Here is a 27047-nt window from a genome sequence, read left to right as displayed (position 1 = left end):
TTTGTGTTCCTAATTGTGAGCTGTATCTGATCACGCCTTGTTGTGATTCACATACCAGGACACTCAAGTCCCTCTGTGCAATAGGTTGTGTAGAGCTGGTGGAAGAGCATGTCATTAGCATGTGGTAGGTAGATGCTTCTCTGATGGCCCCCTGTGATGCTGGGGTGGGGGTGGGCAGATAAGTAATTGGTCCAGTGATGACTCTGCCTCCAGCTGCTTTCTGGAATTCTCTCTCTGCCTCTCCACCTCCCAGTCCTCCTTTAATATTGAAACCAACTCCCTTGATCAAGTTATGGTTCAGCTCCCCAAAATCTCCTCCTTTGAATCAGCGGTACTATCCCTCTGTGAAGAGCCTTAAGGCACCATATTGTGAACAAAGGTTGGGCATATGTGCTAAGTGGGGCTTCAGCAGTGGATTATGTACTCATGTGTCTGGAATAAAGCTTGAACTCACCACCTTCTGACTCAGGTGACTCAGCTGTGCACTGAACCATGTTGAGGACATTGGTGTATTCTTTTCTGCAATACAGTGTCCAGTTTTGGTCACCCAGTTATAGGAAGGATGTTATCAAGCTGGAGAGGGTTCAGAAGAGCTTTACCAGAATATTGTACAGAAGGTTTGAGTTATAAGGAAAGGCTGGGTGGGCTGGGAATTTTTTCACTGGAGCGTAGGAGGTTGAGAGGTGACCCGATAGATAAGATAATGAGAGATAGCCATAGAGTTAAATGGTAGCTGTCTTTCCCCAAGGTGAGGAATTTCAAGACTAGGGGTCACATTTTTAAGGTAAGAGGAGGGAGACTTAAGAAAGACATAATGGGCAATTTTTTTTTACACAGAGGGTGGTTCGCTTGTGGAATAAACTTCCTGAGGAAGTGGTGGATGTGGATACAATTACAATGTTTAAAAGGCATTTGGACGGATGTATAAATAAGAAAGGCTTGGAGGGATATGGGCCAAGAACAGGGAGATGGGACTATTTTAGTTTGGGATTATGGTCAGCATGGGCTGGTTGGACCAAAGGGTCTGTTTCCGTGCTGTATGGCTCTATGATTCTTCAGGATTCGGGGTAAACCAGTTCCCTGCAACATCACCTTCAAGGCTCAATGGGGAAAGTTCAGGAACAGCAGTTAAAGGGTCTCTCTTCTTTCATAGTGATGAGCATTTCTATACATTCAGCCAATTCTGGCTGGATCGTTTTTATACATTAAATACTAAGGCAGGAAACTGGCAAGTCAACACTGTTAAATTAATTTGGCATGTGTAGAAACTCCTGAGTCAGCAATTTTCATGATGCTGCCTAAGGGGGTCCTTGTCAGCTTTAAATCACTATCCTTCTGAATGTTTTATCTTTGCACGGACTTACTTTTCCAAGACGTCTTTTCAATTAAATACCATTTAACCTTGGTCTTCCCCTACTGAAGCCATGTAGAACTACGCGCTGACCTAAAACTGAGTACATGCGATTTTCACACTCAAATGCAATCAATACAGTATATTGTTTATGAGATATTTTCAGAGCTATGATCAGCATAAAACTGATGTGATTCAAGAAAAGTATTGAAAGCAGAAACATACACATTCATAACAACAAGTTAATCTTTAGAAGGTTGTAGAAAAACCTGCCCCATGCATCCCAGTTAATCTTCATGCCATTCAACATACTGCAATAAATCTCCTCCTTCTTCTCAGTTCATATAACTTCTCTTGGACATTTTGTCTTATGTTTCTCCATCTTGCTTCGCTGCTTCTTTAATCTAATGAAGACGAAGATCTATAGCCCCTTGCACCATCTCACATTCTCAGACACTTGCACTGATTATAGCTACTACTACAACAAACAGATTTACTGAGACCAGTTACCACAGTGCTTCTTGCACAAGATGGGGCACAAAATCAAGGCCTCTGCTTGCTTGTTTGTATAGGCGTAAGAAATCCTGTGGCATTACTCAAAGATCAGGGAGCTTGTTTGAGAAATTTGGCCAACATTCAAACGTCAACCAATGCATCCACTCATATTATCTGGACATTCACCTTATTGCTGTTAGTTTGCTGTACATAACCCCTTATTTACTGAGACTTAGTTCTATTGTCACGTAAACAAAAATACAGTGAAAAGTGTTTTCTTGAGTGCAAAACGCAAAGTGTTGCCATCTTCAGACCTGTTCTACAACGCAATTTGACAATGGCTGATCTTAGCCAGTTATTCACTTAATTCCATAACCTTTGGTACTCCTAAATGACAGCTATTCTGTGCAGTTGGGGGTGGGCAGAATTAGCATTCCAGATTTCTTTGCGCTTCCGAACCTTTATTCATCTGCCACTTCCTTCCTCATTCTCCTAGCCTGTCCAAGTCCTTCTACAGCCTCCCTGCTTCCTCAACACTACGTGTCCCTTCACCTCTCTGTGTTATCTGAAAACTTAGCAATAATACCATCAGTTCCTTCATCAAGATTGTTAATGTACAACATAAATAGAGTCATAGAAGTATACAACACAGAAACAGGCCCTTTGGCCCACTCTGTCCATGTTGGCTACAATAGTTTTTGGTTCTGAAGTGGACCATGCAGAATCGCCACCTACCATCCTGAAAAAGATCCCCTTATTGTCACTCTCTGTCTTCTGCCAGTCAGCCAATCCTCTATCCACCTGGTAACTTGCTCCCAGCACCATGGTTTCTTATCTTATTTTGAAACCTCCTGAGTGACACCTTGTCAGAGGCCTTCTGGAAATTGGAATAGGTCATGTGCACTAGCTCTCCTTTGTCGATCTTGCTCATTACCACCTCAAAGAACTCTAACAGTTTAGTCAGGTATGGCCCATTGATGAGTTCATGCTGACCCAGCCCTATTTTACCTTGCATGTCCCAAGTACTCTGCAATTTCACCCTTAATAATGGACTTTAAAATCTTACCAATGACCAAGGTGAAGCTAACTGGCCTACAGTTTCCTGTTGTCTGCCTTCCTCCCTTCTTAAACAGGGGCATTACATTAGCCATTTTACAGTCATCTGGGAATCTTCCTGACTCCAGTGATTCCGGAAAGATCACCACCAATGCCTCTAAAATCTCCTTAGCTATCTCCTCCAGCTTTCGGGGTGTAGTCCACCTGGTCTGGATAATTTATCTGCCTTCAGACCTTACAGCTTCCCTAGTATCTTCTCCTTAGTGACGGTCCTGGATTCCCTTGAAGTTCTGGTATGCTACTACCATCTTCCACTATGAAAACTAATGAAAAGTGCCTATTCAGTTTATTCATTGTTCCCCATTCCTACTGCTCCAAAATCATTTTCCAGCAGTCCAATATCCACTCTTGCCTCTCTCTTACCTTTTAGATTTCTAAAAACTCTTGCAATCTTCATTCATATTGTTGGCTACGTTACTCTTATATTTCATCATTTCCCTTCTTATTGCTTTTTTATTTAACCTCTGCTGGTTTTTAAAGGCTTCCCACTAATCTTCATCTCATTGGATGCTTTCTCTTTTGATTTCATGCTGTCCCTGACTTCCCTCATAAGCCAGTTATCTCTTCCTCTCCTTAGTGTGTTTCTTCTTTCTTGGGATGAATTTCTACTATGCCTCCTGAATTATTACCAGAAGCCCCTGCCAATGTTGCTCCACCCAACTCTGGCCAACTATTCCCTCATGTCTTTGCAGTTTCATTTACTCAATTGTAATACTATTACATCTGATTCTGACTTCTACTCTCAAACTGCAGGGTGAACTATATCATGTTACTGTCATTGCCCACTAGGGGTTCCTTCACCTTTACGGTCCATTACACATCACCAAATCCAGAACTGCCTGTTCCCAAGTGAGCTCTACAAAAAACTGCTCCAAAAAGCCATCTTGTGCACATTCCATGAATCCTTTCTCTTGAGATCTGCCACCAACCTGGTTTTCCCAATCCACCTGCATATCGAAGTTCCCCACGATTATTGTAATAGTGCCTTTCTTACATGCTGTTTCAATTTCCTGGTTTATTTTCTTCCCCCCAACCTGACTTCTGCTAGGAGGCCTTTACACCGAGGCTGCACAGGTGGATGTAAAAGATCACATTTCAATATTTCAAAGAAGAGCAGGGCAATTATCCTTAATGTCCTGAAGATTTATGCTTCAATCAACATCACTAAAACAAATTATGGAGTCGTTATCCCATTGCTGGTTTGTGGGACGAATTGCTTGCAGAGTTTCCTGTATTATAAGAGTGGCTACATTTCAAAGAGTGCATGAGTTTTTGAAGTGCTTTAAGATATTCTGAAAAATGCATGCTTTTCTCTCTTTCTTTCTTTCAAATAGCCCACTTTGTTTTGAATGCTTTAATCATAGTTAAGGCCAAATATTTAATCAGGATTACCCAAATTGACTCTAGGATTAATTTGCAGATGCTACTTTGACTGTTTTGCAGAATATAATCTGTCATCCTGATGCAATATCATGCAAACCATCTTGCCTCTTAACTCCCATTAACACATGGTAAGGTGGCAAATAACATTTTTCTTTCTATTACAATTACTTCTTCCAGTCAACAATCAGTGCTTACTGCAGGCTTTGAATTTCTTCGCAATTTACAAATAAGACTAACCTCGGAATAGTACTTCAATGTAAATCAATAAATTAAATTTCAATAGATCCAGTTGTAATGAAACAATTTGTTTTAGTTCTCTTGATTTGAGGAAGAGTGAGTGAGTGAGAGAGTGAGAGAGTGAGAGAGTGAGAGAGTGAGAGAGTGAGAGAGTGAGTGAGTGAGTGAGTGAGTGAGTGAGTGAGTGAGTGAGTGAGTGAGTGAGTGTGTGTGTGTGTGTACTCTCAGTCAATATCAAAGCAAGTAGTCTTAGCCTTTCAATTATTTGACAAATTTCAATAATCTTACAAATAATGTGCAAGATGTTTTCCAGTTGAAATGAGCAATTGAGGTAGCTTAAAATAGTCCTGGAAAACTTAGAGGGAAAATACATTATTTTGTTTGTTGGGAATATACAATCATGTAGAAATAAATATATAACCTAACAGATCTTGAATTTGTGTTGTTCACAAAAACAGTTATGAATTTACTAGGAATTTAGAAAAGTAGCTACACATAAAATTATGTAGAATGATGCACCACAGCATAATTTTACACTTGTATGGGCAGTTATGTCTGTTTGAGCACTAGTGTAACGAACCAACTGGGCAAAAGAATGTGTTTTTGTGTTTTTTCCCATTTTCTCACGTGGATTGGAGGGAGTGCAGAGCACATCCCCATAAAAGGTAAGTGAATATCAGAATCAAAATCATTATGCTAGGACGACACAACTACAAGACTGCAGAGCAGCATGGATGGAGGTCTGAGAGCAAGGAATGAGCCTATCGTGTTGATTGAGAATGGTGCAAGAAAACTTGGAAAAGGAAACTTTGTTTCTGAAAAATGAAGAGAAGTCTACAATTATGTAGAGTGAGTTCAATGCAAGATTTTTGTCTATCCATTGGTGGAGCATGCTAACCATTCAGACTGCTATTTTTTTTAAATTGGCACATTCACTGGCTAGGCCAGCATTTATTGCTCATCCGTAAGTTAAAATGGGACCAAATTGCTGTGGATCTGGAGTCACATGTAGGCCAGGCCAGGTAAGAATAACAATTATCTTCCTGAAAGGATACACAATAATCGACAATGGTTTCATTGTCATCGTTAGACTCTTAGTACAAGGTTTTTTTAAAATTATCCTCTTCAAATTTCATCATCTACCATAGCAGGATTTGAACCCAGATCCTAGAACATTACCTGGCTCGCTGATTACTGGTTCAGCCAAAATACACAGGTCACTTTGTCCCTTGTGGGAATTTACATGGAGCTTATATATAGTTAACTACAAAAGTACAATTTTAATGCATACCTAAAGTATTTTCACCAAATGTTGCATATCTACTGAGTCCTAAGAATAACATGAATTGCTTTTCCACAGTAAAAGCCTCATCATTCTCAAACACTGTAATTCCCTACCATTCTTTGGGCTTCTCAGATGTTTTGTAAGATCTGGCTGATGCAGGTGGTTTCCTTGCTGTCATTCAACACAGCAACTTGGGTTCCTCCTCAAAGACTGAAGTGGTTTATTGTATCCCTTTCCTGCCAAAATGTCCTGCTTTGCATTTGTAACGGACTCACCAATTCCAGTGTAAATTATCACAGTAGATCATCCAGTCATTCTTCCACAAAGCAATTTCACAAAACAAAACAAACTGGGACAGAAAGGATGTAGTGATTTGACAACATGCTGGCAAATGTTATTAAGTGGCTGATTCTTATCAATTTTTTTTAAATTTTTCTTAGTGTGAGTACCTTTGCACTTATTTCTCCCATCCCATGATGAAAACACCTTCTGTGTGTGTCCAGGCCACTTCATCTACATGTCCTCCCTTGGCAACATCCAATCCAGACATGGGACCACATTCCACATTTATATTGTGACACCTAGTTTTACTTCTCCGCGAATTTGCTTGCCACTTTCACTGCTCTTGTTCTGTCAGAAGGTATATAACATTCAGTCTTCAAGCAGCCACAACTGCCAAGCTGAAACCATCATCACTAGAGCTTGCTGGTTTCATTCATACTGTTATCATAGACTGTGTCACGTATCCTGTCTATTATCTCAGGTTGAACAATTCTGAGTGACCCCAAACTGAGCTTCTAGCTCCAGCCCCTCATTCTGGGAGTCTGGCCAATTTGCACCTCCCAGAGGTGTGAATCAGTTCACAAAGTTCCGAATTTAAGATTTTGTTTTGCTGTGAAAACAATTTTCCTCAGCCTTCCTGACTCCATACCATTTTTATGTGGCCTTTCAGTAAGTTGGAAAGTCTCGGTTGCAAATCGGACAAGCACGTTTCGTGAGGACAGGGTGCCCACTATGAGGACCACAGAAAATGGTAAATGTCACTACCATGCAATTTTCATGATCTGATGTGGGCTTTGGAAGCCTTAAAAGTATATATATCTCCTTGTGAGATGACATGGGGAATATTCTAAAAATAGTGATAAAATTGTTTGCACCTTCAAATGTTGCTGTTGGATGATGTATTTTCTCACAGAATCATACAGTACAGAAGAGGCCCTTCAGCCAATCAAACTACATTAAATCTACACTAGTCTCAGTTTCCAGTATTAGCCTTGAACATTATGACATTCAAGTGCTCACCACATACTTTTTAAAGGTTGTGAGGTCAACCTTCCAGTCAGCGCTTTCCAGATTCCCCACCACACCGTCCAGGTGAAATGCATTTTCCCACAAGCCCCCTCTAAACTTCCTTTCATTTTAAACATCTGCCCCCTTATTACTGACAAACTTAGCATGATAACAATTACTGAGCTTTCAATACCAGATTTATTAATTGAACTTTTTCAATTCCACAAGCTGTTACAGTAGGATTGAAACCCATGCAAAAGCATAAGTTGAGATCTCAGATTCCTAGCTCAGTAACATTATTACTACACATCACCTCCCTGTGGGTGTGTTTAAATACAACAATTCATGATAGGAAACTATTATAAAGATAGGCTGCCCAATACAATGTAACCATGACTGTACTTTTTCCACTGAAGGAGGTGCCAAATACACTAAAAAGATGTAATCTAAATTTACTGTGCATCTATGCTGTCAAGTTTTATGCTGCGATTTAGATCAACTGACAGCTCTGGCAGAGATAGAAACGGCTTCTGAAAGTTGAAGAAAAAATATTCTGCACCTGGTCCTCTCCACTGATTGTAAGACATTTTGCTTTGAAATGGAAATTGTGTACTCTGTTCCATCGCTTTCACAAAATGTAGCGGTAATCATTTTATGACACTGGTAGTTATAAGACCATAAGACATAGGAGTGGAAATAAGACCATTCGGCCCATCAAGTCCACTCCGTCATGATGAATGATTGGCATGGTTTCAAAAATCTAATTGTGACTTTATCCTATTGATCCAAGAATGAATTAATATTGTAATAACAGAACAAAGTTTGATGTCATTTCTTACTTGTTTACATCCAAATAGGAATCTGAAGGATTACTTTCTTGTTCTGGAGTAGTTTTTTTTTCTCTTTCTAGCATCAATGTTAGTGTGTTAAAATCCTGGGTTTGTTATATCTGTAGCATATTAATTTTTCCCCAACAATTTTAAAACAATTTTCAATCCTACTTCATGGACCACGAAGACTGCGATGCATACAGGGTGACTGGCTATGAAGGAAATACACAGGCTGAGCCTGACAGAGCTTGGTCAATCTGTGGTGGGCATATGGTGGCACAGGCAACCTAAGGGGGCATGGGGTAGAACAAGGATGGGAGGAGGCAGGAGGGGAGAAGGGTGAGGCTTTAGCGAATTGGTGGTCTGTTTCATGGAGCACTGGCATCAATATTGGGACAAGGAAGGAACTGTAACACTAGGACGGGCTCCACCTGTATTGATCTGGGACCACCTAATTACAGTGGTCACGAGAACTTTAAACTAGTAAAAGGGGAGAGTTCAGGAGATGCAATTAAAGTTTCAAGAACAAATAATAGGGCAGAGAATATAGAAAGGATCAGGAATCTAACTTCAGGCATAGTTTTGGGGCAACAATGAGGAATGGAGATGTCAACACAGGACTGAGGATGTTTTACATAAATGCACACAGTATATGAAACAAGGGAAATAAGTTTGCAGCGCTGCTTGAAATTTGTGGGTATAATGTTGTGGATACCACAGTGACGCAGTTGCAAGAGGATCGGGTTGGGAACTAAATCCATGGAGATGTATCCTATAGAAAGGACAGGCAAGTGGGCAGAAGGGGCAGGGTTGCCTTGTTAGTAACAAATTAAATTAAATTGACAGCAACAAACTATCAGATCAGAAGGTACAGAATCCATGTGGGTAGAGTTGGGGAACTGCAAAGGGAAAAAGACACTGAAAGGAATTATGCATATGTCTCCTAGCAGTTGTCAGGATATGAGGCAGAAAATAAATCAGGAGAAAAGAAAAGGCACTAAGGCACTATTGCAATAATCATGGGGTTCTTCAAAATGCAGATAGACTGGGAAAATCGGGTTGGTAGTGGTTCGCAAGAACAGGAATTTGTGGAATATCTGAGATTGTTTTGTTGGAGCTGCATGTTGATAGACCCCACTAGCAAATAGGTTACTCTGGATTTGGGGATGTGTAATGTGGCAGAGTTGATTAGGGAATTTAAGGTGAATGAACACCTAGGGGGCAATGACCACAATGTGATAGAACTCACCCTGCAGTATGACAGGGAGAAACTTTAATCAGATGTAGTGGTATTACAATTAAATAAAGGTAACTACAGACATGAGGGAGAAGCTGGCCAGAGTTGAATGGAAGGGGAGCTTAACAGTGAAGACAGTAGAGCAGCAAAGTCAGGGGCTTCTGGGGAAATGATAGACTGGGTAGCATGACCTCAGTCATCAGTAAGATTCTGGAGTCCATTTTTGACGATTAGATTGCAGAATATTTGGAAGTGCATAGTAAAACAGGGCTAACTCAGCGTTGCTTTGTCAAGGGAAGGTCATGCCTGACAAAAATTTGTTAGAATTCTTTGACTGTTTAATCTGCAAGTTAGTCAAAGGAGAGGCTGCAGATGTGATCTATTTGGATTTCCAGAAGGCTGCTGACAAGGTGTCGCACAAGAGGCTGATAAATAAGACAAGAGCCCACAGTGTTAGGGGCAAGGCACTGGCATGGATAGAAGACTGGTTAACTGACAGAAGGCAGAGAGAATGGAGACAAACAGGTATTATTCAGGGTGGCAGCCAGTGATGAGTGGAGTTCTTCAGGGGACTGTGATCGGACTACAATTATTCACATTAATGATCTTGATGCAGAACTAAGGGCATTGTTGCTAAGTTTGCAGATGATACAAATATAGGTGGAGGGACAGGTAGAGTTAAGAAAGTGGGAGTCTGCAGAAGTATTTGGAAAGGTTAGGGGTGTGCACAACCAAGTGTTAGACGGAATACAATTTGGGTAAGTGTGAGGTTATGTACTTGTGATAGGAAGAATACAGGCAATAGTGTATTTTCCAAATGAGGAGAGGCTTCAGACATCTGAAGCATAAAGAATCTTGGGACACCTAGTTCAGAATTCTCTTAAGGCTGCCATACAGGTTCAGTTAACAGTAAGGAAGGTAAATGTAACGTTGGCATTTATTTTGAGAGGGCTAGATTACAAGAGCAGGGATGTATTGCTGAGGTTGTGTAAGGCTCTGGTCAGACAGCATTTGGAATGCTGTGAACATTTTGGACCCCGTAGCCAAGGATGCGCTTGCCTTGGTTCAGAGGTGCTTTACAAGAATGATCCCAGGAATTAAGGGCTTGACACATAAGGAATCTGAGTCTGTACTTGATGGAGTTTGCAAGGATATGGATGTATCTGATTGAAACTTACAGAGTACAGAGAGGCAGGGTAGAGTGAACATGGAGAAGATGTTTCCACTAGTAGGACAGACACAGCCTCAGAGCGAAGGGATGACCCTTTAGAACTGAGTTGAGGAGGAATTTCTTCAGTCAGAGAGTGGTTAATTTGTGGAAATCATTGCCACAGAGGGCTGTGAAGATCAAGTCATTGAGTGTGTATAAGACGGAGTATCTTGAGTATCAGTTCTGAAGGGTCAGTGGAACCAAAACATTAACCCTGACTTCTCTCCACAAATGCTGCCAGACCTGCTGAGTTTTTCCAGCAATTTCTGTTTTTGTAAATATCTGAGGACCCTGTTTCAAATTCCAGCATGGCAGATGGTAGAATTTGAATATGAATTCAGTAGTAACCTGTAATTAAGAATCTGATGGTGACCGTGAAATCATAGTCCATTGTCAGAAAACCCATCTGGTTCACAAATGTATTTTAGGGATGTAAATCGACCGACTTTACCTGGTCTTTCCTACATATGACTCCAGACCCACAGCAATGCAATTAACACTCAACTGCCCTCTGATAATTGGGGATAGACAATAAATGCTGGTCAAGTCAGCACTGCCCACATGCCACGACTGAATTTTAAAAGAAGTCCATTTGTCTCCAGTCTATATTCTGTTCACAGGCTTGTTATACAGATAACTCTGTATCATCACAAAGGTCACCTATCTCCACCTCCATATCATCGTCCGACTCTGCCCGTCTCAACTCATCTGCAGAAAACCTTCATCACAGAGGGATTTTTGGACGCCAAAATTATGAAGCTAAGAGCAAGGAAAGCACTTTTGCTCATTAAATCGCCTTGATCTGGAACTTACATTTGATATTTTAACTGGACAGTCCCCAACAAAATCATTTCCAGATTTCCTACAAAGGTTTCCTCATAATCAAAGGTGACAGCAGTATAATATTTCTTATGCAATGCCCAATAGGGTGGTGGATACAGATGTAATAGTAGTCTTCTAAAGGGAATTGAACAAATGTGCGTGTAAGGAAATACTGCAATTGGGGAAGGAAACTGCAGGGGATGGGCACATTAGAAATGTGGAGCTTATTCAAGGAAAAGCTCCTGTGTGTCCTAGATAAGTATGTTTCTATAGTTATTTAAGGAATAAAAGAATGACGAAAGTAAGATTAGGGCCAATCAAGGATAGTAGTGGGAAGTTATGTGTGGAGTCACAGCAGATAGGGGAAGCACTAAATGAATATTTTTCAACAGTATTCACTCTAGAAAACGACAATGTTGTCGAGGAGAATACTGAGATACAATCTACTAGACTAGGTGGGATTGAGGTTCACAAGGAAGAGGTATTAGAAATCCTTCAGAAGGTGAAGATAGATAAGTCACCTGGGCCGGATGGGATTTATCCTAGGATCCTCTGGGAAGCCAGGGAGGAGATTGCCGAGCCTTTGGCATTGATCTTTAATTCGTCATTGTCTACAGGAATAGTGCCAGATGACTGGAGGATAGCAAATGTGGTTCCCCTGTTCAAGAAGGGGAGTACAGACAACCCTAGTAATTATAGACCAGTGAGCCTTACCTCAGTTGTTGGTAAAGTGTTGGAAAAGGTTATAAGAGATAGGATTTATAATCATCTAGAAAAGAATAAATTGATTAGGGATAGTCAACACGGTTTTGTGAAGGGGAGGTCGTGCCTCACAAACCTTATTGAGTTCTTTGAGAAGGTGACCAAACAGGTAGATGAGAGTAAACCGATTGATGTGGTTTACATGGATTTCAGCAAGGCATTCGATAAGGTTCCCCACAGTAGGCTATTGTACAAAATGCGGAGGAATGGAATTGTGGGAGATATAGCAGTTTGGATTGGAAATTGGTTTGCTGAAAGAAGACAGAGGGTGGTAGTTGATGGGAAATGTTCATCCTGGAGATCAGTTACTAGTGGTGTACCGCAAGGGTCAGTGTTGGGTCCACTGCTGTTTGTCATTTTTATAAATGGCCTGGATGAGGGCGTAGAAGGATGGGTTAGTAAATTTGCAGATGACTAAGGTCAGTGGAGTTGTGGATAGTGACGAAGGATGCTGTAGGTTGCAGAGAGACATAGATAAGCTGCAAAGCTGGGCTGAGAGGTGGCAAGTGGAGTTTAATGCAGACAAGTGTGAGGTGATGCACTTTGGTAGGAGTAACCAGAAGGCAAAGTACTGGGCTAATGGTAAGATTCTTGGTAGTGTCGATGAGCAGAGAGATCTCGGTGTCCATGTACACAAATCCTTGAAAGTTGCCACCCAGGTAGACAGGGCTGTTAAGAAGGGATACAGTGTTTTAGCTTTTATTAATGGTGGGATCGAGTTCCGGAACCAAGAGGTTATGGTGAAGCTGTACAAAACTCTGGTGCGGCCGCACTCGGAGTATTGTGTACAGTTCTGGTCACCACATTATAAGAAGGATGTGGAAGCTTTGGAAAGGGTGCAGAGGAGATTTACTAGGATGTTGCCTGATATGGAGGGAAGGTCTTACGAGGAAATGCTGAGGGACTTGAGGCTGTTTTCATTAGAGAGAAGAAGGTTGAGAGGTGACTTAATTGAAACATGTAGAATAATCAGAGGGTTAGATAGGGTGGATAGGGAGAGCCTTTTTCCTAGGATGGTGACGGCGAGCACGAGGGGGCATAGCTTTAAATTGAGGGGTGAAAGATATAGGACAGATGTCAGAGGTAGTTTCTTTACTCCGAGAGTAGTAAGGGAATGGAACGCTTTGCCTGCAACGGTAGTAGATTCGCCAACTTTGGGTACATTTAAGTCGTCATTGGATAAGTATATGGACGTACATGGAATAGTGTAGGTTAGATGGGCTTGAGATCGGTATGACAGGTCGGCACAACATCGAGGGCTGAAGGGCCGGTACTGTGCTGTAATGTTCTATGTTCTATGATAGAGGGAAAGAGGGCAGTGGTATGTAGGGTATGCCTAAACAAGGTGAGGTACTAACACAGTCTTTGGAATGGTTGCAGGATCATGCATTGGAACAGTAGCTAAGGCTGAAATGCCTATAAAATGCATTGTAAATAACACAGCAAGTTTGGGGTAGCTGTCAGAATAGGCACAATGTTTAAGTTCACATCTGGGCAGTCAACAGAAAGGAATGAGTTCACTGTCAGCAATAACACAACACCAGAGCTAACCGTTCATTTCATAGGTTAAAAATCAAAGAAGGCCATTTGTCTGACTGGTATTCTCTTCCAATGTTGTTTTCTCAGACAGCTGTCAGAATCACCAGCTTTTCAAACAAGTGGCAGGTGCGAGTGAAGTTTCATGTAGTTTCAAGACAGGGAGTTAAAGTGGAGCCAGATTAAATGCATGCAAGTTTTCTCATTTTGCTGTCTGATGTAAACTCATATGGACTAGCTCACTCCAGTCATCAGCCTATACGAGCTGACAACATCAAAGTGCATACATTGACCAACTTACCACAAACATTCCACGTGCAAAGTAAAAAGACCAACTGGGAGGTATTCAAGAAGTGGGCAGACAAGTGGAGTTGAGGATGAGATGAGACCAACCATGATCGTATTAAATGGTGGTGCAGATTTGAGGGGCTGAGTTACCTATTCCTGCTCCTAGTTCTAAAGTAAAATATGCGAAGTACACTGGGTGGATTAATGATAGCTTGGCTCTTTAAATAGTTGCAACACACCTCACGAATTTTATGCTAAGTACACTGCCAATGTACTTCAAATAAGCTGTAGGTAAGCACAGTTTATACTTATAAACCTGGAGAACAGAAGCTCATATAAAAGTTATAAAGGGAAAAACTGAAATAAAGCGACCGGGGAATGCAACAAAATAGGTTATTATTGAAAGTTCAGGAGGTGAATTCTAAAGAGAACCTGTCACATGAAAGCATCAGGAGTTGTAACTTTTTCCATTTTAAACAGCACTAAACTGGTACTAGTCCTTTATAAAAACCAAAACAACAGTGGACGCTATAAATCAGAAACAAAATCAGAAATTACTGGAAAAGCTCAGCAGGTCTGGCAGTATCTGTGAAGAGAAATCAGAGGTTAACGTGACCCAGACCCGAAACATTAACTCTGATTTCTTTTCACAGAAGCTGCTAGACCAGCTGAGCTTTTTCAGCAATTTCTGTTTTTGTTATTAGTCCTTTAATAGGTAAAAGCACACGGCCTACATTTATTTCCCTGCATTATTATTTTTGGTTGCTGAAACTCTTCACTTGAAATAAAGGCTGATTTGATGGAAAACTTTGCTGGAGGCATCTTGAGTTTCATAGTAAATGTGTCATTGAGAGGTAAACAGCAGCAACTTTGTGCATCATATGGTAGATCCCAGAACTTTTACTCAACAACTACTGTATCATTTACGAAATAAATGGATGGTTACGCACAGGAAATAAAATACAATTCCCCCCTGTCCATCAACAAAAAGACTGACCTTTTAGACCTCCTGGAGCAATGGAAACATCCATCAACAATAGTTATGGATGGCAAATGTCTGTCTTGCTGAATTTAACCATCAGCCTGACATTTGAGAGACACAAATGTCAAGAAAGTTGTTCTGTAACCCATTCCCTTGTTAAACCTGCTAGTTTTGGACTTCACCCGCACCCACAAAATCAGTTTTCCAGTATTACTTCACCACCCCAATCCTCTCCCATGATACATTTTCCAGATAGGTTTGGTTTTTTTCTTGCACACAGGCAGGTGTACAGGGAGAGAGAATAAAACGTGTTTCCTGAATTGCATATTTGTTTAATAAACATAAAAAGGGTAGGAAAAAAAACTTAGACAGTAGTATTTAATCCAATTAGATGGAACTGCTTCTTCAAACACTTTAATATTCCGAAAAAATCCTATTTTTGATATAACCCTAAAAATTACAAATACTTGCAATTCATTATAATCCATTTGCCCTCCCTAAATTGCATTTGGTCATGGGGTCTACTAGTGTAATGGTAATTATTTAAGGTGCACAGATTAGAGTTGGCTCATGCTTATCACTATGTTCTATTAGATGCCAACAGCTACACTGGTTGGGTGCAAAACCAATTGAACCACTTCAACCAGAGTGTGGAACATTGTGGATTGGGGCCCTGGTGAAACGTAGAAAACAGGAAAAATGTTCAAAGCTATTCTTGCAGGTAATGTGGAAGACTTATTTTGGTTTTGTGAAAAGGAAGCTTTACAAAACCCTGTTTAGACCCCACTTGGAATACTATGAGCAAATCTGGACACAACACCTTGGGAAGAATATATTTGCCTTGAAGGGAGTAGAGTGCAGCTTTATAGGAATGAGAACTGGACTTCAAGGATTAAGTCATGAGGAGAGATTATTCAGATTTGGCCTGCTTTCTCTAGAATGTATAAGGTGTGGGTGATCTGATCAAAGTCTTTAAGATATTAACAGCAAGAGACAGTGGGGATAAAAATAAATTATTTCCACCAGTTGGAGTTCCTACAATTAGGGGGAATAGTCTGAGAATTAAGGCCAGGCCAGTCAGAAGAGATTTTAGAAAGCATGTCTGCACACAAAGGTGGTAAATGTTTGGAACTCTCTTCCACAAACAGCTGTTGATTTTTATCAAGCAAAAGTGTTAAGCAATATGGCCAAAGGCAGATAAATGAAGTTACACCACAGATCACCCAAGATCTCACTGACAGGTAGGACACACTCAATGGGTCGAATGGGAACAGGCTCAAGGGGCTGAATGGCCTACTCCTGTTCCTATAAATCATGTTTAACCAATGTATTAGAGTTCTTTGAGAAAGTAACTGTGGTTAAAGGAAAACCAATGAATGTGCTGTACTTAGATTTCAACAAGTCATTTCATAAAGTAATACATCAAAGGTTATTGTGGAAAATAAAAGCTCATGGTGTAAGAATTAGCATATTATTATGGATAGACAATTGGTTGTCCAACAGGAAGCAGAGTGTAGGCATAAGCGGGTCTTCTTCAGGTTGGCAAAAAGCAATGAATGGCATGCTACTGGATAGTTTAAAGTGCATAGAAATTACTTGGATGAAGGGACAGTTAGTCTGGTTTGAATTCATCTGACTTTTTTAAAGAATCTTTGAGAATAAAAATGTCACAGTTTGATTTTTAAAGGAAATATTGAATGTATTGTTGGAGATTTTTGCAGATAATCCATGCCATTTAGAATCAAGGAATGTTGTTTCGAGCCGATTCTTAACCGTCGCTAACAAAACCAATTATCCAGTGACTTCTTTAATTGCTGTGTTTGACTTGTTTGCTGCCAGTTGTCAATTTTACCTAAGGGATAGAAGTGATTGTATGTTCTTTAACAATAATTCTTGTAACTCCTAAAGATAGGCAAGAATGATGCACTGGAACAGCTGACATTTATATAGAGTAGTGAAATGCATGGAATCTTGTGATCTCCTGAAAATTAAAAGGTGCCCAATAAATGTCTGTTATTAACTGTGTTAAATGAGAGAATATGCAACCATTTGTTCCGTCTCTTCTGCAAATATTGACTCTACCACTCAAACTCCCTGCAAACATGACTCCCTTCTGGCGCTCAATTATGCGATCAGTCCTATTGAAGAAAGGCAACATAGATCACAGGGTACTGAGCATGTAGTCTTTTTAGCACTAAAATCCTACTTTGGCTTCTACTGGCATACAATTTCATTGCCCCTGTACACCCCAAGTTTCTGCTAAGAAATGTTATCGTTGAGTTGTCCTAAACTTTTCACCCCAGCAGTACCTGTTTTATTCACCCCAAGTCAACTCGGGGCCCATCTTATCTACCCAAATCCATCTTGCATGGTAAACAAGGAGCAGAAATGAGTCCTCCCGTAAAAGTAAAGAAGCACAAGGCTCACTTCAAACAATTTGTCACCACATTCATCAAATAATTGCTGCAGCAAGGGAATTTGTTGGTGATGGAGTACTGAAGTAATAAAGATCAGCAGGACCTTTGTGTGGTTATCTAGAGATCACTGAAGGTAGCAAGGCAGGTAGTTAAGAGGGCATATGGGATACTTGCCCTATTAATCAAGTCAAAGAGCAAAGGGAATATGCTGGATCCGTATAAAACACTGATTAGGCCAAAACTGAAGTACTGCATTCAGTTCTAATTAATACATTAGTAGAATGATGTGGTTTTACAAGGCAAGGTGCAGAGGAAATTTTTATCTGTCTGCGCAAGAGAATCTGACTACAATTCAGTAGGCTGGTGGTGTTTTCCTTGGAACAGCAAAGATTGAGAGGGGACATGATAGATATGTATAAGATTAAGCAGGGTATGGTTAGAAAGCAGTGTTTTTTCCTAGTTAGTAGAGGGGTCAACAACTAGGCATATAGTCTTTTACCTCTTACTTATCACCTAAAGGTGTGCAAGGTCTGGAAGTCACTGCATGAAAGGGTGATTTGAGTCAGAAACTGTCGTAACATTCCAGCAGTATTTAAATATTCACTTGCATTGCTGTAGCCTCCAGGGCTATGGCTTTGATTTGGTGCCATTGAGATTTCTGCCTGCCACCCTTTTTTTTCTATACTGCATGCTAGAATATAAAAGCAGCGATGTGCTTCTGAGGCTTCATAAGGCTCTAGTTAGGCCCCATTTAGAATACTGTGTCCAATTTTGGGCCCCACACCTCAGGAAGGACATACTTGCCCTGGAGCATGTCCAGCGGAGATTCACACGGATGATCCCTGGAATGGTAGGTTTAACGTATGATGAGCGGCTAAGAATCCTAGGATAAATAAGGATAAATCCGGAGCCGGAGTCCCTAAGGCAATCCGATGTTACATCCAACCTCATTCTGGCAACTCCTGTGATGACGCCGGTGCCAAGTTGTATTGGCTCCTGCCCTTCCCTTGGACAACACTGGTGGCATAGTGACATGCTGCATGGGCAACTGCCCATCTCTCATAAAACCCTGCCCAGGCCTGCGCCCTGGAGAGGACACTCCAGCATCGCCTCACCGTGGCGGCAAAACACAGAAAGCAGCAGTCTACCGGTTATAAGCCGCGCTCAATTGGCATAGAGCAAGGCACCAGAGGTTGCTTTTGATGGAGGGAGAGGCCATCACGCCTCACTGGGACAGCTACCACCCGCCTCAAGCTGGGCGGCCCCCAGCCAATTAGGTGCTGTCCCGCCACAGTCCACCCACTCCACGGGTGCATGGGGCTTAGGGATATAAGTATCCTGAATCGTGGACTGTAAACACTGAACCAAGCAAAACAACAAGGAAACAAGGAAAGAAGCCAGCATTCAGACTTGGATGCTGGAACACATGGACCATGACAACTGGTCTATCAGACGACCTTCGAGAGATCAGTGACACCCGCAAGACAGCAGTGATTAACAATGAACTGCTACGACTCCAAATGGACATTGCAGCACCTCAAGAGACAAGGCTCCCAGAATCAGGGACCTTACGTGAGAGAGACTATACCTTCTTCTGGCAGGGGAAAGGCATAGACAAGATCAGGGAGCATGGTGTTGGCTTTGTCATGAAGAACTCGCTGATGAAGATAGAGGAACCCAGCAAGGATGGATCAGAGTGGATCCTCTCACTTCGACTGCACACCACTGATGGACCTGTCGACCTTATCAGTGCTTATGCCCCAACCCTCTATTCCACACAAGATGCAAAGGATGAGTTTTACGACCAGCTTTCAAGGAAAATACAGGTGATCCCGAATCAGGAACAGTTGCTGCTGCTTGACGACTTCAACGTCGAGTGGGTGCCGATCACGGCTCCTGGCCAGCTCTTTGGGACGGTATGGGATCGGCAACATGAATGAAAATGGACAATGACTGCTCGAGCTTTGCATGTTCCACGAACTAAGTGTCACCAACACCTACTTCCAGGCCAAAGCTCAGCACAAAGTCTCATGGCGACATCTCCACTCCAAATACTGGCACCAGCTAGACCTGATCCTCACAAGATGCAGCCACCTGAAAAACGTGCTCATGACTCGGTCCTTTCAGAGTGCCAACTATGACACGGATCACTCCCTGGTTTGCTGCAAACTCAGGCTCCAACCAAAGAAGATGCACTACACCAAGCCTGCAGGCAAGCAGTGTATCAATGCTACTACGACCCAACATTCAGACAAAGCAGCAGTATTCATCGAGTCACTGGAGGACACACTCCGTGCAGACCTACCAGAAGGAGCTGCTCAGCAGAGATGGGATTCTCTAAGGGGCACTATCCACAGCACTGCGTTGAAGACCTTCGGGAAGAAGTGGAACAAGACACAGGACTGGTTCAAAGCAAATGCAAATGAGCTCAACGCAACCGTTGAGGCGAAGTGTGCTGCACCGTTGAAACACAAAACACCAACCTACCCAGGTAACGTTGCAAGCGCTGAGGACAGCAAGAAACAACGCACAGAAGACGGCCAGACGCTGTGCAAATGACTACTGGTTACAACTATGCGAAAGCATCCAGTTATCATTTGACATAGGCAACATACGTGGAATGTATGAGGGGATCAAGAAAGCCATCAGTCTAACCCAGAGCAAGACAGCTCCATTAAAATCCAGGACAGGTGAGATCATCAAAGTCAAAAGCAAGCAGGTGGAGAGATGGGTGGAGCATTACTCCGAACTCTACTCCAGGGAAAACAACATCTTGGACAACGTGGAATGGCTACTGGTCATGGAGGAGCTGGACGCATTGCCGACTGCTGACAGGCTGAGCAAAGCCATTGACAGCTTACCCACTGGGAAGGCACCGGGGTTGGATGGCATTCCACCAGAGGTCATCAAGTGTGTAAAGGGAGTTCTGCTTAGCCATCTGCTGGAACTACTGTGCCAGTGCTGGGAACAGTGAACGGTGCCGCAAGACATGAGAGACTGCAACATCGTCACCCTCTATAAGAACAAAGAGGACAGAAGCGAGTGTAACAACTACAGAGAAAGCTCACTGCTGAGCATCGTTGGGAGGTCTTCACCCGCATGCTCCTGAACAGACTACAGAAAATCGCCAAAAGGATTTACCCCGAAACCCAGTGCGGTTTCAGGTCAGAACGCTCCACAATCGACATGATCTTCTCCCTCCGACAGCTACAAGAGAAATGCCGAGAGCAAAGACAACCACTCTTTGTCACTTTCATTGACCTCATGAAGGCATTCGACCTTGTGAGCAGAGAAGGCTTGTTCAAAATCCTCACCAGGATTGGCTGTCCTCCAAGCCTCCTCAGAATAGTCCAATCGTTTCACGAAGATATGAAAGGCGTCATTCAATTTCATGGCTCTTCTTCAGAAGCTTTCAACATCCACAGCGGTGTTAAGCAGGGCTGTGTGCGTGCCCCAACCCTGTTCGGCATCTTCTTCGCAGTCATGCTGAAACATGCGCTTGGAACATCAACTGATGGTGCCTACCTCCTCACCAGATCGGGCAGAAGGCTGCGTTCAGTCGGTCCCAGCTGAGGGCAAAATCCAAGGTTCGTGAGGTACTCATTAGAGACATGTTGGTTCCAGACGATGCAGCGTTGGCAGCACACTTTGAAGAACAACTGCAGCGCCTCATGGACAACCTCTCAAGAGCCTGCCAGGAATTCAGCCTGATCATTAGCCTGAAGAAGACCAACATGCTGGGTCAAGGCATTGAGCACCCCCCGTCATCACCATCAACAACTATGAGCTGGAGGTAGTCCACGAATTCACATCCCTCGGCTCCACCATCACAGACAGCCTCTCGCTGGACTCCGAGATCAACAGGCGGATCGGACGAGCAGCCTCCACATTCGCCAGGCTGACCGAGAGAGTCTGGGAGAACAAAAAGCTGACTACGAACACCAAGATTGCAGTCTACAGGGCGTGCGTCCTCAGCACACTGCTTTACGGCAGCGAGACCTGGAGCCTCTACTCCAGACAAGAGCGGCATCTCAAAGCTTTCCACCTTCGCAGCCTGAAACGCATCCTGGACATCAGGTGGACCAACTGAGTCACCAACACCGAAGTCCTCACACGTGCCCAGGCACCCAGCGTCTTCACCCTACTCCAACAACGCTGCCTCTGCCGGTTGGGTCACGTACATCGTATGCCGGATGGGAGGATCCCAAAATATGTGCTGTACAGGGAATTGGCCATCGGCAAGAGAGCACGAGGACAACCTCATCTTCGTTTCAAGGACGTCTGCAAAAGGGACATGAAGTCAATGGACCTGGACGTCGAGAGATGGGAAGATGTCGCAATTGATCGTTCATGCTGGAGACGGGAACTGCACAGAGGGCTGGAGCAAGGAGAGAAGAAACTGAGGCTTGCCACTGAGGAAAAGCACGCTTGATGGAAAGAAAGCAACACGGCAACACTGGAGGAGAGTGTCTTCAAATGCAGTCACTACAACCGAGACTGTCGCTCCCGTGTGGGACTGTACAGCCACAACAGATGCTGTGCTATCACCAGCAGCTGAATCAAAACTCTTCAGGCGCAGGTCCATGGTGTCTAGAGACTGACGGATGCCACACACACACACAGTCGGAGAATTAAGGCCAGGCCAGTCAGAAGAGATTTTAGAAAGCATGTCTGCACACAAAGGTGGTAAATGTTTGGAACTCTCTTCCACAAACAGCTGTTGATTTTTATCAAGCAGAATGTGTTAAGCAATATGGCCAAAGGCAGATAAATGAAGTTACACCACAGATCACCCAAGATCTCACTGACAGGTAGAACACACTCAGTGGGTCGAATAGGAACAGGCTCAAGGGGCTGAATGGCCTACTCCTGTTCCTATAAATCATGTTTAACCAATGTATTAGAGTTCTTTGAGAAAGTAACTGTGGTTAAAGGAAAACCAATGAATGTGTTGTACTTAGATTTCAACAAGTCATTTCATAAAGTAATACATCAAAGGTTATTGTGGAAAATAAAAGCTCATGGTGTAAGAATTAGCATATTATTATGGATAGACAATTGGTTGTCCAACAGGAAGCAGAGTGTAGGCATAAACGGGTCTTCTTCAGGTTGGCAAAATGCAATGAATGGCATGCTACTGGATAGTTTAAAGTGCATAGAAATTACTTGGATGAAGGGACAGTTAGTCTGGCTGCCAAATTTGTTGATGAGGCTAAGGCAGGGAGGAAAGCAAATGGTTGGCCAAGATGTATATAGTGAGGGAAAATGTGAAAATATCCATTTTGGCAAAAGAATGCAGAGCTCAAAGATGCAAAGGGAACTGGGTATCCTAGTGCATTAAACAGAAAAAGCAATTATTCAGGTACACCTAAGGAGAAAAGCAAATCCAATGTTATTATTTCTGATCTGAAGATGGGTCACTGAACCCGAAACATTAATTCTGCTTTCTCTCCACAGATACTGCCAGACCTGCTGAGTTTCTTCAGCAATTTCTGTTTTCGTTGCCAAATTATCATTTATTGTGAGGGGAATTGAAAACAAACGTAATAAGCTCTCAAGGAGGGTCACTGAATCCGAAACAGTAATTCTGCTTTCTCTCTATAGATGCTGCCAGACCTGTTAAGTTTTTCCAGCAACTTTTTCCATTTTTGTTTCTGATTTCCAGCGTCTGAAATTCTTTCCGTTTTTTACAAAAGTGTAGAGGTTATACATCAGTTACACAGGGCAATGGTGAGACCAACTTGGAATAAAATTGCCGTAGTCCCAGAGGAGCTTAGGACTGCTCTCTCATCAGAGACAGTCAACTGGTGGTTTAACCTGAGGGTCACCACGCCTCAGGTAAAGGGAAAGATTAAGAAGTAGAGTCCTTTGTTGTAACCTCAGCGAGTGCAGGAATAAAACCCACATTGTTGGCATGACTGCACTGCAGATCAGCTGTCCAGCCAACTGAGCTAACCAATACTCCCTGCATATCTCTCTGAAAAGGCAAAACATCGTTTCAGTATCCACCCTGACATGTCCTCAGTAAAATGACATCAAATTCTTTTTGTTGAAAACAATCTAATATATTTGCCTTAAGCAGGGTTCCTCTCAGTTCTAGCCTATTGGATGTTGGTTTCCTAATACTGCTGAAAATCATGCTGATCTCAGACCTCAAATCCTTTCCATTGTTCACATGGAGGGATGATAAAACACAGGATATGCCACTGAAGTAAGAATTCAGAAGCTCAGTCTAATACTGTGGGACCATGGGTTCAAGCCTCATCATTGCATCTGGTGGAATTTAAAATTCGGGCACAGAGTCTGTCCCTGCTGCTCAGAAGGGAAGGGGGAAGAGGAGCAGAGCATTAGTCATTGGGGACTCCATAGTTACGGGGACAGATAGGAGGTTCTGTGGGGACGAGAGAGACTCACAGTTGGTGTGTTGCCTCCCAGGTGCCAGGGTGCGTAATGTTTCTGATCGTGTTTTTGGGATCCTTAAGGGGGAGGGGGAGCAGCCCCAAGTCGTGGTCCACATTGGCACCAACGACATAGTTAGGAAGAGAGATGGGGATTTAAGGCAGAAATTCAGGGAGCTGGGATGGAAGCTGAGAGCTAGGACGAACAGAGTTGTTGTCTCTGGTTTGTTGCCCATGCCACGTGCTAGTGAGGCGAGGAATAGGGAGAGAGAGGAGTTGAACACATGGCTACAGGGATGGTGCAGGAGGGGGTGTTTTGAATTCTTGGATAATTGGGGCTCTTTCTGGGGTAGATGGGACCTCTACAAGCAAGATGGTCTTCACCTGAACCAGAGAGGTACTGATATCCTGGGGGAGAAATTTGCTAAGGCTGTTCGGGTGGGTTTAAACTAATTCAGCAGGGGGATGGGCACCAAAATTGTAGTTCGACTATAGACAAGGTTGAGAGTAGGGTGGACCGAAATAAAGTTTCAGGAACGCAACATGGCGCCGGCAAGCAAGAAGTTGGTTTGAAGTGTGTCTACTTCAATGCCAGGAGCGTCCGGAATAAGGTGGGTGAACTTGCAGCATGGGTTGGTACCTGGGACTTCGATGTTGTGGCCATTTCGGAGACATGGATAGAGCAGGGACAGGAATGGTTGTTGCAGGTTTGGGATTTAGATGTTTCAGTAAGAACAGAGAAGATGGTAAAAGGGGCGGAGGTGTGGCATTGTTGGTCAAGGACAGTATTACAGTTGCAGAAAGGATGTTTGGGGACTCGTCAACTGAGGTAGTATGGGCTGAGGTTAGAAACAGGAAAGGAGCGGTCACCCTGTTGGGAGTTTTCTATAGGCCTCCGAATAGTTCCAGAGACGTAGAGGAAAGGATAGCAAAGATGATTCTCGATAGGAGTGAGAGAGACAGGGTAGTTGTCATGGGGGACTTCAACTTTCCAAATATTGACCTGGAACACTATAGTTCGAGTACTATAGATGGGTCAGTTTTTGTCCAGAGTGTGCAGGAGGGCTTCCTGACACAGTATGTCGATAGGCCAACAAGGGGCGAAGCCACATTAGATTTGGCACTGGGTAATGAGCCCAGCCAGGTGTTAGATTTGGAAGTAGGTGAGCACTTTGGTGATAGCAATCACAATTCGGTTATGTTTACGTTAGTGATGGAAAGGGATAGGTGTATACCACTGGGCAAGAGTTATAGCTGGGGGAAAGGCAATTACGATGAGATTAGGCAAGATTTAGGGACCATAGGATGGGGAAGGAAACTGCAGGGGATGGTCACATTAGAAATGTGGAGCTTATTCAAGGAAAAGCTCCTGTGTGTCCTAGATAAGTATGTACCTGTCAGGCAGGGAGGAAGCTGTAGGGTGCGGGAGCCGGGGTTTACAAAGGAGGTGGAATTTCTGGTCAAGAGGAAGAAGAAGGCTTATGTTAGGATGAGATGTGAAGGCTCAGTTAGGGCACTTGAGGGCTACGGGTTAGCCAGGTAAGAGCTAAAGAGAGAGCTCAGAAGAGACAGGAGGAGACATGAGAAGTTGTTGGCGGATAGGATCAGGGTAAACCCTAAGGCTTTCTATAGTTATTTAAGGAATAAAAGAATGACGAAAGTAAGATTAGGGCCAATCAAGGATAGTAGTGGGAAGTTGTGTGTGCAATCAGATGAGATAGGGGAAGCACTAAATGAATATTTTTCAACAGTATTCACTCTAGAAAACGACAATGTTGTCGAGGAGAATACTGAGATGCAGGCTACTAGACTAGGTGGGATTGAGGTCCACAAGGAAGAGGTATTAGAAATCCTACAGAGGGTGAAGATAGATAAGTCCCCTGGGCCGGATGGGATTTATCCTCAGATCCTCTGGGAAGCCAGGGAGGAGATTGCCGAGCCTTTGGCATTGATCTTTAACTCGTCATTGTCTACAGGAATAGTGCCAGACGACTGGAGGATAGCAAATGTGGTTCCCCTTTTCAAGAAGGGGAGTAGAGACAAGCCTGGTAATTATAGAACAGTGAGCCTTACCTCAGTTGTTGGTAAAGTGTTGGAAAAGGTTATAAGGGATAGGATTTGTAATCATCTAGAAAAGAATAAATTGATTAGGGATAGTCAGCACGGTTTTGTGAAGGGAAGGTCGTCCCTCACAAACCTTATTGAGTTCTTTGAGAAGGTGACCAAACATGTAGATGACAGTAAACCGGTTGATGTGGTGTATATGGATTTCAGCAAGGCGTTCGATAAGGTTCCCCACAATAGGCTATTGTACAAAATGCAGAGGAATGGAATTGTGGGAGATATAGCAGTTTGGATCGGAAATTGGCTTGCTGAAAGAAGACAGAGGGTGGTAGTTGAAGGGAAATGTTCATCCTGGAGACCAGTTACTACTGGTGTACCGCAAGGGTCGGTGTTGGGTCCACTGCTGTTTGTCATTTTTATAAATGGCCTGGATGAGAGTGTAGAAGGATGGGTCAGTAAATTTGCAGACGACACTAAGGTCGGTGGAGTCGTGGATAGTGACGAAGGATGCTGTAGGTTGCAGAGAGACATAGACAAGCTGCAGAGCTGGGCTGAGAGGTGGCAAGTGGAGTTTAATGCAGACAAGTGTGAGGTGATGTACTTTGGTAGGAATAACCAGAAGGCAAAGTACAGGGCTAATGGTAAGATTCTTAGTAGTGTCGATGAGCAGAGAGATCTCAGTGTCCATGTACACAGATCCTTGAAAGTTGCCACCCAGGTTGACAGGGCTGTTAAGAAGGCAAACAGTGTTTTAGCTTTTATTAATAGTGGGATCGAGTTCCAGAACCAAGACGTTACGTTGCAGCTGTACAAAACTCTGGTGCGGCCGCACTTGGAGTATTGCGTACAGTTCTGGTCACCGCATTATAAGAAGGATGTGGAAGCTTTGGAAAGGGTGCAGAGGAGATTTACTAGGATGTTGCCTGGTATGGAGAGAAAGTCTTACGAGGAAAGGCTAAGGGACTTGAGGCTGTTTTCATTAGAGAGAAGAAGGTTGAGAGGTGACTTAATTGAAACATATAAAATAATCAGAGGGTTAGATAGGTTGGATAGGGAGAGCCTTTTTCCTAGGATGGTGACGGCGAGCATGAGGGGGCATAGCTTTAAATTGAAGAGTGAAAGATATAGGACAGATGTCAGAGGTAGCTTCTTTACTCAGAGAGTAGGAAGGGAATGGAAAGCTTTGCCTGCAACGGTAGTAGATTCGCCAACTTTAGGTACATTTAAGTCGTCATTGGATAAGCATATGGACGCACATGGAATAGTGTAGGTTAGATGGGCTTCAGATCGGTATGACAGGTCAGCACAACATCGAGGGCCGAAGGGCCTGTACTGTGCTATAAT

General features: G+C 43.0%; 1 protein-coding gene across 1 annotated transcript in view; it reads right to left on the bottom strand.

The window, feature by feature from the left end:
* The window catches only part of LOC125455519 (centrosomal protein of 128 kDa), a 475711-nt gene that overhangs the window by 105005 nt on the left and 343659 nt on the right, over nucleotides 1–27047 (bottom strand). The gene's annotated exons all lie outside the window — the stretch shown is intronic.

This window comes from Stegostoma tigrinum, chromosome 10 (assembly GCF_030684315.1).
Source record: "Stegostoma tigrinum isolate sSteTig4 chromosome 10, sSteTig4.hap1, whole genome shotgun sequence".
NCBI lineage: Eukaryota > Metazoa > Chordata > Chondrichthyes > Orectolobiformes > Stegostomatidae > Stegostoma > Stegostoma tigrinum.
This window is presented reverse-complemented; position numbering and strand designations above follow the sequence as displayed.